The sequence below is a fragment of the Spinacia oleracea genome, chromosome 3 (genome assembly GCF_020520425.1).
Source record: "Spinacia oleracea cultivar Varoflay chromosome 3, BTI_SOV_V1, whole genome shotgun sequence".
Classification (NCBI taxonomy): Eukaryota; Viridiplantae; Streptophyta; class Magnoliopsida; order Caryophyllales; family Amaranthaceae; genus Spinacia; species Spinacia oleracea.
In genome coordinates this window covers 121877020-121891333 of record NC_079489.1, presented here as the reverse complement: position 1 = coordinate 121891333, position 14314 = coordinate 121877020, and positions in this window count along the sequence as shown.

The window sequence follows — 14314 nt, the reverse complement described above, 5'->3', positions numbered from 1 at the left end:
GGGGATGCAGCAGCTATGCGACGAGCGCATGGGCTGCGCGCACATGGCCAGCAATGGCTGTGTGCGTGCGGCCCATGGGCGTGCAACGCGTAGGGTGTTTGCGTTATGATTAAAGATCGTTTTGAATGTTTAATTTGAAAATTCCAGTTCACGTAATTTTAATTAATTTTAAAATTAATAATTTAAATTATTTTCTTGGATTTTAATTTTGAATATTGTAATTATAATAAATTTTATTTATTCTAATTATTTTACTAAAATTAAAATCATGAATTAATTTAAATACGACTGAAATTAAATTAAACTTTTTGGATTCAATTATAAGTTTATATGAGCTTTAAATTTTAATTAAATTTGTAAGTTTCCGGTTAGACTAGAAATACATTTTTATGTTTAAAATTAGTAAAGCATATGAATTTATTGGTTTAAGTGGGAGCGTATTTTAGTCATAAACTCTTGATTAGGTCTACAAATCCTTAAGGTTAAAACAACTTGATTAGAATTAATAAGGACTGAATAATTGGTAGATTATTGGTGCCCTTGATTAATTGCTGCAAATGTTTACGTGATGCATAATGTGTTTTACTAACCAGCTATGTGGGCCATTCATGATAATGAATGGGTGAATGGTATATATTATATATGTACTGTTTTGCAGGTTATGAAGTGACTAGTATGGCCCAAATAGGATAGAAAATATGGTCTGCGTACCATTAATTTGAATGTAATTGGTCTAAAGTACCAAAGTTATTTTTCAATTCAAATATGGTCTGCGAACCATCAAATAGTTGTAATTAGTTATAGCTTATCCTATTTGAAGAAAATGGTGCCTCCCACGGAGATTTTCAAGACGGACTTTGAAGTCAAAGCTTCAAGATGAAGTCGGGCCATACTAGATCACAAATATCTTATGCATGTTTTAAGTTATTTATTGTTTTAAATATGTCTTAAAATGCATGAGATCAAAAGCTTGATTATGTTGCATGATTAAGGATTTTAGTTCACTTAAAATCTAACCAACATAGTAAGAGCCTTAAGTTCCAAACTTAAAAATTGAGTTAAAAGGTGCCATGCCAAAATATACACTTGCTTGGATATCCTTTACATCAATCTAGTAATAGTTTTCGCTCAGCGAGGTGTTACTTATTGGTCCTAAAGGGGCAAGGTACACAAATAATTGTGAGTACATGTTAGTTTTGGTGAAACTCAACGATATAAGTAAGGAGTCCTTTTATGTCGTGGCAAATTCGATAGGTTTACCTAATAAGTTCTTAGACGTACCTATCAACCAAGAATAGTTTCTAGACTATTAGCAAAAGGCTTTTGCTTACCTAAGATGTTCTAGGATTAAGTCGACAAACTGTGCTTAGTTCTTCAATGATTTTAGGATCTTGGAATCATTTTATTCACACCTGCCGGAACACATAATTTGAATAAAATGCTTAATAAACATTGAATTATGCATGTATGCTAGAATTTAAGTTTATTAAGAGAAACTGTGAATGGTTATTTATTTGTTTATTCTTTTCAATTGTAGTTTTAATATGGCAAACAACAATCAAAACATCATCATGGGTTCTGAGCTTATGGTCAAGCTGAACCTGACAAATTTTCTTGAATGGGAAGCTAAGCTAGTTGAAATAGTCAAACTCAATGGACTTGAGTATGTACTGTCACATCCCATGCCAAGCTACTATGCCAGAGACATGACCCCTGAGAGATTTTACGCCTGGGATGCGGATCTCAAAAAGGTTATGAGTCTCATGCTGAACAATATCCCTGATGATTGGGCTAAAAGGTTTGTAGCCTATGAACCTTTTACGCTCATCAAGAATCTGAGGGATATCTGTCGTGGAAGTACGGAGGACAGGGACCTGAACGTCCATGAGTTGATTGAATCAATGTGTGGTCTAAAGGTTAGTTCTCCCAACAGGTGTTATAGGATGGAGGTCCAAGAAACACATGTTCAGCTCCTTCGCACTAAACAGAGGGTAGGCGTCCCACTGAGGTTCCATGTGGATCTTATGTGTTCATATTTTGATCGCCTAAGTCTACTAGGAACACCAATAAGCGAAAGGATGGCAGTCTCTGTCTTGCTCAATTCACTACACAGTGGGTTTGGTCGCTTCAAGCAACTATACCTAAGTGAACCAAGAGAAGAACAGTTGCAGAATTTGTTCACCTTGTCAGAAAGGCTGAAATAATACTGGACTGTGAAGCCAAAGATTTACTCAAGGCTAGAAGGAGACCGTTCAAGAAAGGTGGAAAGTCCAAGGGCAATGCTAAATCAAAGCAGGACAAGTCCACATCAAGCTGTCTTTATTGTGATGGAATAGGCCATTACAAAAGAGAATGTCCAAAGCTAAAGGAAGATCAGAAGAACGGAACAGTCGTTCCATCTTCAGGTATTTTCGTTATAGACTGTATACTTGCTAATTCAACTTCTTGGGTATTAGATACAGGTTGTGGCTCACACTTATGTTCCAATCCACAGGGACTAAGAAGAAGTAGAAAGTTAAGCAAGGGTGAAGTCGACCTACGAGTGGGAAATGGAGCACGGATTGCTGCATTAGCCGTAGGAACTTACTATTTGTCGTTGCCCTCCGGGCTAGTTTTGGAACTGGAAGAATGTTTCCATGTTCCAAGTCTTACTAAAAACATCATTTCAGTTTCTTGCTTAGATGCTAAGGGATTTTCCTTTTTAATAAAAGACAATAGTTGTTCGTTTTATTTTAAAGAGATGTTTTATGGATCTGCTAGATTAGTCAATGGACTTTATTTATTAGATCACGACAAACAAGTATATAACATAAATACCAAAAAGGCCAAAAAGGATGATTCAGATCTCACCTATCTGTGGCATTGTCGATTAGGCCATATAAACTTGAAACGCTTAGAAAGACTTCAAAGAGAAGGAATTCTAGAACCATTTGACTTAGAGGATTATGGTAAATGCGAATCATGTTTACTTGGCAAAATGACAAAGCAACCTTTCTCTAAAGTTGGAGAAAGAGCAAATGAACTATTGGGTTTAATCCATACAGATGTATGTGGACCAATGAGTACAAATGCTAGAGGTGGTTTCAGCTACTTTATCACTTTCACTGATGACTTCAGTAGGTATGGTTATGTCTACCTAATGAAGCATAAGTCTGAATCCTTTGACAAATTCAAGGAATTTCAGAGTGAAGTAGAGAATCAATTAGGCAAGAAGATTAAGGCACTGCGGTCTGATAGAGGCGGTGAATATCTGAGCTATGAATTTGATGACCATCTGAAAGAATGTGGAATTCTATCAGAATTGACTCCTCCTGGAACACCACAATGGAACGGTGTGTCGGAACGGAGGAACAGAACCTTGCTAGACATGGTCAGGTCAATGATGGGTCAGGCCGAACTTCCATTAGAATTTTGGGGACATGCACTAAATACAGCTGCACTCACTATAAATAGAGCTCCGTCTAAAGCTGTCGAAAAGACTCCATACGAATTATGGTTTGGAAAGCCTCCAAATGTGTCTTTTCTTAAGATTTGGGGATGTGAAGTATACGTCAAACGATTAATTTCAGACAAACTTCATCCAAAATCTGACAAATGTATCCTTGTGGGCTATCCAAAGGAAACAAAGGGGTATTACTTCTACAATACATCTGAGAACAAAGTGTTTGTTGCTCGAGATGGTGTCTTTTTGGAGAATGATCACATTTCCAAAATGACAAGTGGGAGAAAAGTAGACCTCGAAGAAATTCGAGTCGAACAACAAACTCTAGAGAATGCTCAAGATGACATTCAGGATGAAACTCAGAGATCTTTAGAAGAATCTGGTGAGAATCATGGTCAATCTAGAAATGTTACCCCGCGTAGATCGCAAAGATATAGATCTCAACCGGAAAGGTACTTAGGTATTTTGACGAACGAGAGCTATGACGTTCTATTACTTGAAAGTGATGAACCTGCGACTTACAAGCAAGCTATGACGAGCCCTAGCTCCAAGCAGTGGCAAGAAGCCATGCAATCTGAATTAGACTCCATGTCTGAAAACCAAGTATGGGATTTGGTCGATTTACCAGATGGCTACCAAGCCATTGGAAGCAAATGGGTTTTCAAACTGAAAAAGGACAAGGATGGGAAACTTGAAGTTTTCAAAGCTAGATTGGTCGCAAAAGGTTACAGGCAAGTCCACGTGTGGATTACGATGAAACCTTTTCACCAGTTGCAATGCTAAAGTCTATTCGGATAATGTTAGCAATCGCTGCATATTATGATTACGAAATATGGCAGATGGATGTCAAAACTGCTTTCTTAAACGGCGTTTTAACAGAAACTGTGTTTATGACACAGCCTGAAGGTTTTGAGGATCCAAAGAATGCTAAAAAGGTATGCAAGCTAAAGAAGTCAATCTACGGATTGAAGCAGGCATCCAGGAGCTGGAATATACGTTTTGATGAAGCAGTCAGTGACTTTGGTTTCATCAAGAACGCGGACGAATCTTGTGTATACAAGAAGGTCAGTGGGAGCAAAATTGCTTTCCTAGTATTATATGTCGACGACATATTGCTTATCGGAAATGACATTCCTATGTTGAACTCTGTCAAGATTTGGCTTGGGAAATGTTTTTCGATGAAGGATCTAGGAGAAGCACAGTACATATTGGGCATCAAGATTTACAGAGATAGATCTAAAAAGATGATTGGACTTAGTCAAAGCACTTTTATCAATAAGGTGCTTGATAGGTTCAAGATGGCGGACTCCAAGCGAGGCTACCTACCCATGTCTCATGGAATGACTCTAAGCAAGACTCAGTGCCCAAAAACACTTGATGAGCGTAGACGAATGAATGGGATTCCATATGCATCATTGATTGGTTCAATAATGTATGCTATGATATGTACACGCCCGGATGTTGCGTACGCACTCAGTGCTACGAGCAGATACCAGTCAGACCCAGGAGAGGCGCATTGGACTGCTGCCAAGAACATTCTGAAGTACCTGAAAAGGCACAAAGATGACTTCCTGGTCTATGGTGGAGATGATGAATTAATTGTTAAAGGCTATACGGACGCAAGTTTCCAAACCGACAAAGATGATTTTAGATCACAGTCTGGGTTTGTCTTCTGCCTCAACGGAGGAGCAGTAAGCTGGAAAAGTGCTAAGCAAAACACCATTGCGGATTCTACAACTGAAGCGGAGTACATTGCTGCACATGAAGCAGCAAAGGAAGCTATATGGCTAAGGAAGTTCATAGGAGAACTTGGTGTAGTCCCCTCCATTAAAGGACCAATAGCCCTGTATTGTGATAATAACGGAGCTATTGCACAGGCAAAAGAGCCTAGACACCACCAGAGAGTCAAGCATGTACTTCGTAGATTTCACCTTCTACGAGAGTTCGTTGAAAGAAAAGAAGTCGAGATAAGCAAAATTGGAACTGATGACAACATATCAGATCCATTAACTAAACCTCTGCCGCAGGCGAAGCACAACTCGGACACTGCAGCTATGGGAATCAAGCATATTGGAGAATGGCTTTGATGTCTCTGTTTAATGTTTTAAAGTTTTAGAGTTTAAATCTTTGTAAAACATTATTGGTTAATCATTCACAATAAATGAAATGAATTCATTTTACCATTTAATTTGTGGTTTATTAAATGATGAGTCCCTTCAATTTGACGATATATTCAAGATAGACTGTCAGGACCAGTCCTGTGACTAAGAAATGTCTATCAAGTGAACTTGAATGTCAAAGGTTGAAAATGGTCCCTAATCGGAGTTTTCTATAAAATTGGACGCATAGAAAACGTTAGACGATTAGAATGCAAGATGACTAGTAGTTCTGTTTCTTGAACTATGTGGACATGGCAATGTCATAATCATTTGCATAGATACTTACTTTGGGAAGACTAGTATCGGACAAGACCTATGAAACTTTACTGTAAGAGATGAAAATCTGTCATGAGTAAATTTCATTAAAATTATTAGACACTAAATCCTCAATACCTGAGTGATTTGAGATTACTTGTTTGAGAACTGGTTGCTTTGACGTTGACCAACCGTCGCACCGTAAAAGGAGGCTATAAAGGCAACGCTCAGGTAATCACCTATCAAACGAAGTCTAATCTCAAGATCGCAAGATTGGGATTGTCCTCCCATAAATCGGGATGAGATGCTTAAAAGTTGTACAAGGCCACTCGGAGAGCTAGAAACTGTGAAATGCATGGCCGTGCTCGGATGAATCATAGGCTATGATTATCTGTTTATTTGATCAGTTGAACTCTGAAACCGAGGAACACCTCTGGACGTAATAAGGATGACAACTCTTACCTTATGTTCAAGAGCAAGCATCGAGCGACAAAGGAATTAGGAAATGCACACTTGTCCCTAAGGACAAGTGGGAGACTGAAGGAAATAATGCCCTTGGTCCAAGTATGCATTCTATGTTAAGTCTAATAAATGCGGTTCAGTATTAATTAACAAGTTAATAATTCAGTGAGATCAAGTGAGCTGAATGCCTAGCTAGAGGCCGCTTCAGTTCAAGTGGAATTAATGATATTAATCCACAGCTTACTCTTGACTGAACCCGTAGGGTCACACAAATAGTACGTAAACGGATCAAGTATTTAATGGCATTAAATACTCCATCTATGAATATTCGGAACCAACGGATCTTGGTTTCAGTGGGAGCTAAGATCGTCACAGGCAAGAAATGAATACTCCGGAAACGATGATATTGCCGGAAACGGAAATATGGATCGTATCGGAAATATAAATATTATCCAAGTCGTAGATGTTGCCGGAAACGGAAACATGGTACGTATCGGAAAATATTATCGGAAATGGAAATATTGCCAGAATCGGAAATATTGCCGGAAACGGAAATATTGTCAGAATCGGAAATATTACCGGAATCGGAAAATAATTCCGGAAACGGAAATATTAAATATTTGTTCGAAACGGAAATTAATTCCGGAATCGGAAATATTAAATATTGTTCGTATCGGAAATGAATTCCGGAATCGGAAAATTTAATCGGAAGCGCATCGTACGAATAAGCATCGGACGAGGCCTGCCGGACGAGGCCCAGCACGAAGCCAGGCCATCGCCCAGCAAGCCAAGCGCGCCGCACAAACAGCCACGCCAGGCCCAGCGCAAGGCCAGGCCCAGCAGGCTGCGCAGCGCGCACAGCGCGCACAGCACGCGCAGCGCGCAGCGCGCAGCGCGCGCGGGCGCTGCGTGGGCTGCTGCTCGCGCGCACGCATGGGGGCCCATCGTGGCTGCCGTGCGTGTGTGTGCAAGTGTTTGTGTTCGTGCACGTTTCCTAAAACATGCAGAGTTCGGTTAATGATTAAATTCCTAATTCTATTTGATAAATTAATTAAATTAGAGTTCTTGTAGGATTCTAGGTTTAATTAATTTGTATCTGAATAGGATTTCGATTCCCTTTCCATACCCCTATAAATATGAGGCTAGGGCTCACAATTTATAACAAGTTTCAAAGTATTCAAAGTGAGTTTTTGAGAGAAAAATTCAGTCACACATTTGCCTATAAAGTGCCGAAAATAATAGTACCTTAAGGGCGATTCTAGTTGGTCAATCTTAAGGCGGATCCGGACGTGCTGTGGACTATCTACGGAGGGACGACACTTGAAGTCCTAAAGACTTGTTCTTGTTCGGTTCGGGCGCAGCTAGGGAAGGCACGCAACAAAGAGTATGCATCTAAACTATGCTAAATGATTATGTGTAAATAATATGTTTTCCTGGCTTTATGGTTTTTCCGCATGATTTATGAATTGTCATATGTATCATAACCTAACAGATTGTACTGCTACAAAGTAATGCCGTTCGGTTTAAAAAATGCCCCCGCCACCTTCCAACGATTGGTGAACACAATTTTTGCAAAACAGATGGGGAGGAATATAGAAGCCTACATCGACGACATGATTGTAAAAAGCAAGCAAAAGATGGATCACCTCGACGATTTGAGAGAAACCTTTGAGACTCTCAGGACATAACAGATGAGACTCAATCCCAAGAAGTGCATATTTGGGGTATCTTCTGGCAAGTTCCTTGTCTTCTTGATTGACGAAAGGGGCATTGAAGCAAATCCGGACAAAGTGCAGGCGGTCATCAATATGACGTCGCCAAGGACGGTCAAAGATGTGCAACGCCTGACTGGGTGTCTTGCCGCCTTGGGACGATTTTTATCTAGAGCTGGAGACAAGTGTCACTACTTTTTCAGTACCATCAAAAAGGGCACCCAGTTTGAGTGGACGTCGCAAGATGAGGCTGCCTTCCTTCGCCTAAAAGAACATCTGCATACCTTGCCACGACTGGTCAGCCCTCTCTTAGGGGAGGTTTTGTGTATGTACCTTGCCATCTCAGAATACGCACTAAGTGCTGTGTTGCTTACAGAAAGGGATGGGATGCAACTACCTGTCTACTTTGTCAGTCACATGCTGCAGAATGCTGAACTCAAATATCCAGCAGTCGAAAAGTTTGGCTTTGCTCTGTTCTTGGCTAGTAAGAAGCTTCGTCCATATTTCCTGGCTCATCGACTGGTAGTATACACGGATCAACCGCTAAAGCGGCCTTTCACCAATCTTGAAGTGTCCGGAAGAATGCTCAACTGGGAAATTGAGCTTAACGCGTTTGATATCTCGTATGAACCGCGGAAGGCAATAAAGGGACAGGCATTTGCTGACTTCATCGCGGAACTGACCAAACCACCCTATTTGAAGAATGAGAAAACCCAGTGGATAGTACATGTGGACGGCTCTGCCACTCAGAACGGGTCAGGAGCCGGCATCATCTGCGAATCACCAGAAGGGGATATCTATGAATATGCAATGCGGTTTAACTTTCAGGCGTCAAACAACGAAGCTGAATACGAAGCCCTGATATGTGGAATTCAGATGAGCAGAGCCGCAGGGGCAACAGACGTCCTGATCTTTTCTGACTCGCAGTTAATCGTCAGTCAGGTCAAAGGAGAATATGAGGCCACGGATGAGGCCATGATAAAATATCTGGAAAGAGTCCGTCAAGAAGTTCAACAGATGTCTAACTTTGAAGTACAACACATACCCCGGTCTGAAAATAACAAGGCAGACGCTTTATCCAAACTGGCAAGCTCAGCATCCTGCGACACGCCACGTCATGTATTCTGGGAGGTAAAACAGTCCAAAAGCATTGACGCCTTGAGAACAGACATCTTAGACCGAACAGCCACCTGGATGGATGATATAGTCAACTTCAAAATGAATGGAGTACTCCCTGATGACCCCAAGCAGGCAGAAAGATTACAAAAGAAATGCACCTGGTTTAAGATATGGAATGGAACTCTATACAAAAAAGCCTTCTCACGGCCTCTTCTTTGCTGCGTAACCCCCGAGAAGGGGCAAGAGGTACTGGAAGATCTTCATCAGGGATTATGCAGCTCTCACATAGGAGGGAGGGCCCTGGCCGAAAAAGCTTTAAGAAACGGATACTATTGGCCCACTCTCAAAGAAGACGCCCTCAATTTGGTCAAGCGGTGTGATAAATGCCAACGATTTGCTCACCTAATTCGACGACCAGCACAGAAACTGACGCCAATCACCAGCCTTATTCCATTTGCCAAGTGGGGGATGGACTTATTAGGCCCCTATACGACGGCACCAGGAGGACTGCGTTATGTAATAGTAGCCGTCGACTACTTCACTAAATGGGTAGAAGCTGAAGCTTTAAAGAACACTAAGGCACAAGATGTGAGAGCATTCATCTGGAAAAACATAATCACAAGATTTGGCGTGCCTCAGTCTATTGTCTTCGACAATGGGCCACAATTCAAGACGCCCAAATTGGAAGAATGGTTGGCTGACCATGGTATCACAGCATGTTTTGCATCAGTAGGACGCCCCCAAGCTAACGGACAAGTAGAAGCATTCAACAAAATCATCTCTGAAGGGATGAAGAAGAAGCTTGATGAGGTAAAGGGTTTATGGGCCGACGAGTTACCCAATGTTTTGTGGTCTATACGGACCACGGCAAAAAATTCCACAGGAGAAACACCATTCTTGCTAGCTTATGGGGCTGAAGCCGTCCTACCCATTGAAATGTGTGAACCAACCCTGCGCGTCATGTTGTTTAATGAAGATGCCAATTGGGAAATGATGAAGGCGGCCTTGGATTTCTTACCAGAAATCAGAGGGAACGCGGCTCTACGTCAGCAGCTATACAAACTCCGAATGACGAGGGAGTACAACAAAAGGGTTTCTAGAAGAATACTTAAAGTTGGAGATTTTGTACTTAGGAAAATGGAAGCCGTCGGACGCGCCAATGAACAAGGGAAACTCACCCCTACTTGGGAAGGTCCGTATGAGATTTACGAGGAGGTTCGAGACGGAACATACCGGATCCAGGACATGCAGGGACGTCCGATCTTGCGTACATGGAATGAGGTTAACCTCAAGAAGTACTTTTTCTAGATTGACACTTATCTTGAGTATATGCTTTGTAAAGACGTCTAGAACCTAGACGCACCATGTAGCATGTTTTAAACATTAAATGAAAAATTCCTTGCAAGCCGGCCTTGCTGGGAAATCCTTATGGAAAATATGTTATCAAATTCCTCGGAGAAATGCAAACTAACGCTCTCCCAAAAACACTAGTCGTTTAAAGGCCTAAGAAGTGGCCCAGATTAGCACCCTCACTAGGCTGATCACCTAGAACACAGGGGTTACACATTTCTAACACATAGCTATATAAAGTAGCAAAAGACCTCGGCAAAAAGACCAAGGCAGACATCTGACGTCTCAAGTTGGAGGCGTCAGCCATAATCATAGCAAAAAAAAAAAAAATTTGATGACAAAAGCTAAAAAAAAATAAGACGTTCAACAGACGCCATGTCATTCCCAAAAAGTTAGTCATAATTACAAAAATTATGCACAAAGCCACTAAGCAAGGCGTCACGAAAATATGTTCAAAATAAATACAAGACGCGTAGGAGCTCATTCCTCATCCTCGCTGGGTACAAACTCAGTAGGAGTGCGTCCTTCCTTTTGAGCCTTCTCCACCTCAATCTGATAGGTGAGGAACTTCTCGAACCAGCTAAAGGGACATTCACTTGCAAATTCAGCATTCCATGCAAGCTCCATACCCCTTCGGATTGATTTCTCACCAAGCATGGCCGACTGGTCGAGAATGCTCTGTGACGAAGCAACCTCCTTGCTAGCCGCCTCCAGCTGGACCTCCAACTCCTTAAACTGAGTCTGAAGACGAGAAAACTCAGCTTCTTTCTCCTTGATTTTCTTGGAAAGGTCCTCCATTTCAGAAAAGTTCTGATCAATTTGCAGGAGACGGGCCGTGTTCTCAGCATTTTGGGAGGCCAGGGCGGTAGTCACAGCGTCAATCTGCTCCCGCCTGTCGAAGCGAAGCTTCTCCAGCGCAGCAAAATGCCGGTCGCCACACTGACTGGCCAGAAGACGGTGTCGAGCTTCTTCATGCACTAAAGCAGTGCGCCACTTTTTCAGTGAGTCCAGCAGAATGAACATCTGCACAAAAATAGCAAGAGTCAAACAAAAAGAAACGAGTGTGTAAAAATAAAGGCATAATGAAACTTACGTCCAGTGCCGAGGACTGCATGGCATCAAGCATATTCTCGGGCGCCTCGGGGAGAGTCTCATCATATTGGGGAGGAATGGCATTGCGCATCAACGTCATTATCTTCCTGCGGTCATGAGAATTGAACCCGCCTGAAGAAGGGATCTTATCCAATTCAGCATCAATGTCTTTCTGAGGATCGGGAATTTCTATGGGAAAAACAACAGCCTTAGAATCCCTGGGGGAAACTAGAAAACTGCTAGACGAGGAACGGCAGGTGGTTACGATGTTGGAGTAAAACCTACCCCTAGAATTCCTAGCTCTTTCCGCCGTCTTCAGAGGGATGTTTCGGAGGACGACTTCAGGAATCCCCGCAAGAGGATCAGCTGTCTCACCAGTTTTCTGGAAGCTAGGAGAAGCAGATGCAGTCTTGGGGACGGAAAACCCCTTAGAAGCCTTCGAAGCCACTGACTTGAAGACGGGTTTCCCTGTGCCGCCAGCCCTGCGCTTAGAAGAAGGAGCCACGTCCGTGGCCGCCTTCCTCGTCTTCTAAGGAAATGAAAACATATAAGTTGCAAACAATAAAGGGAATTACATAGGAAGGTTTGATCAATACCTTCTCCTCAGCAGGAGGGGGAGCCATTTGCTCAGAGATGGCTTGCTCGGCCGCCTGCTGACGCTGCCAAGCCTTATAGGTGCCGGCGTCGAGTACCTTCGCCAACCAGGACGGCATATCCACTTGGCCTTTGGAGGCATCGTCCAGCTTATCCATGGCCTCGTCTGAAAAAACAAATAGACATTAGTACAGTTTTGATAAAACAGTGAGGGATTGGAAGTATAGATACATTACCTCTCGGCATATACGGACACAAGCCTACAGTCGAGAGGAAAACGGGATCGCCCAGTTGATCCAGATGAGGCAACCACCCCTCGGGTATGTAGGTCGTCTTGTCCTTAATGACGAGTGGCTTGGCCTTGAACAACGACGAGATCCGTTCCCAGAGATCGGCGGAGACGGGAGGGAAAGAGGCGCCTTTTCCAACCAAGTTGGGCTTGACGTTCCAACGTCTCATCCGCTCACACATCTCCAGGTTAGTGGTTTTGATGACCACCCACTTCTTCCTCCAGTGATGCCATTTAGACGCCTTCCCCATCACCGTCCAATACGCTCCCTTGTACGTAAGAATTAGCCAGCCCGCAGCGGCTCTTGAAACCTGGGACATGGAGGCGATCCTTAGGAACGCCGGAAGGGAAGGGGTGATACCTGCAAGCTTGCAACGGGCAATATAGCCAAACACACCCGCCCAGGAGTTGGGGGACATTTGGTTCAGGACAATATTGAAGCCGTCCAGCAACTCCACCACAAAGGGGTGAGGGGGGAATCTCATACCCAGCTTCAGAAATGAGCCGTACACGGCGAACTCTCCTCCCACCAGTCCAAAGCTGGTGCAGTCCATGCCAGCCGGCATACAAAACTTGTACTCCGAACCTAGATTCAGAGACTTCCCATAGGCCTTCCCCTCGAGGGTGAGACAGTTCAGCCACGTCTGAAGTGGGAAGATTGCACTGGGATGAACATGACCTTCCTCCCCACCTGACGTGCTCGCCGGTGCGACATCGGTGCATTTAGGGACGTCCTCTATAGGAGAAGAGGATTCTCCTTCGAACTGCTCTTCGTCCTCTATCCGCGCCATTTAATCCTGCACAGGCTGGAGACTTGGCTCAAGACAGGGGCATACTTGAAAAGAGAAGGCGTCAAAGGGACAAGTTGACGCCCTCAGTTTGACGAGACCCTTGCATGATTAAGAAAAGAGAATTGGGAAGAATCAAAATCAACAAACAAACTTTTCCAAAGAAAGCATTTACCTGATAGATCAAAGAGAGTTTGTGAAAGAACTTTGATGAAGAACTGCAAGAACACGACTTTGAAGATCGTGGCGGTGCTACAGTGGATTTCGGTGGGTGTTAGACGCCGGAAATCGCCTTCTCCTATTGCTCTCAAATGATCACTAGAAATGAGGGGGAAAATCACTCAAATTGGCCACTTATTTATAGAGGGGTAAGAAATGATTACCCCTGCCACGCATCATCACCTCATTGGACACTCCAAGAGCAGTGAAAACTAACGTCTGTTTTCACTCCTCATGAGGGGCAAATGATGTGGGATTGAATATCTCCACCACAAAGCCCAAAGAGGATACAACGATCAATACCGGCCAGCTGGGCTCAAACCTAGAAAGAAGGCCCAAACCTTGATACCCAAACGAAATAAGAGCAGAACCCCATTTTGGAAGGCCCGTCCTCTCTGAGAAGGCAGGTCCAAATGGTAGAAGGTTCATCATTGCGGGCCGAATGCCACGTGTCCTAAATCCCCAAGGGGCACACACCCCACAGCTAGGGTTGAGGGCACAGTCCCCAAGAAACCCTAGCACTATAAATAGCTCAGATCCCAAGGTAAAAAGGGCATTCAATTCATCCCCCCAACAAAAACTTATCTTTGCTCTGCCTTCTCTCTACAAATTACTTATCTCTCTAGGTTATACTTACTTAAGCATCGGAGGGAATATTCCTACGGGAATATTCTTGTTTTGCAGGTTGCCAGAAGTTTGTGCCAGGTCATACTTGATACCTCCGAGGAACGCGTGCCACGTCAGCACCGTAAAAGATCCCACAACATTTTCTATAAGGCGGTCTTACACAAAATACCACCTTGGTATCATATAAGTTAAGCAATGGAACCAAT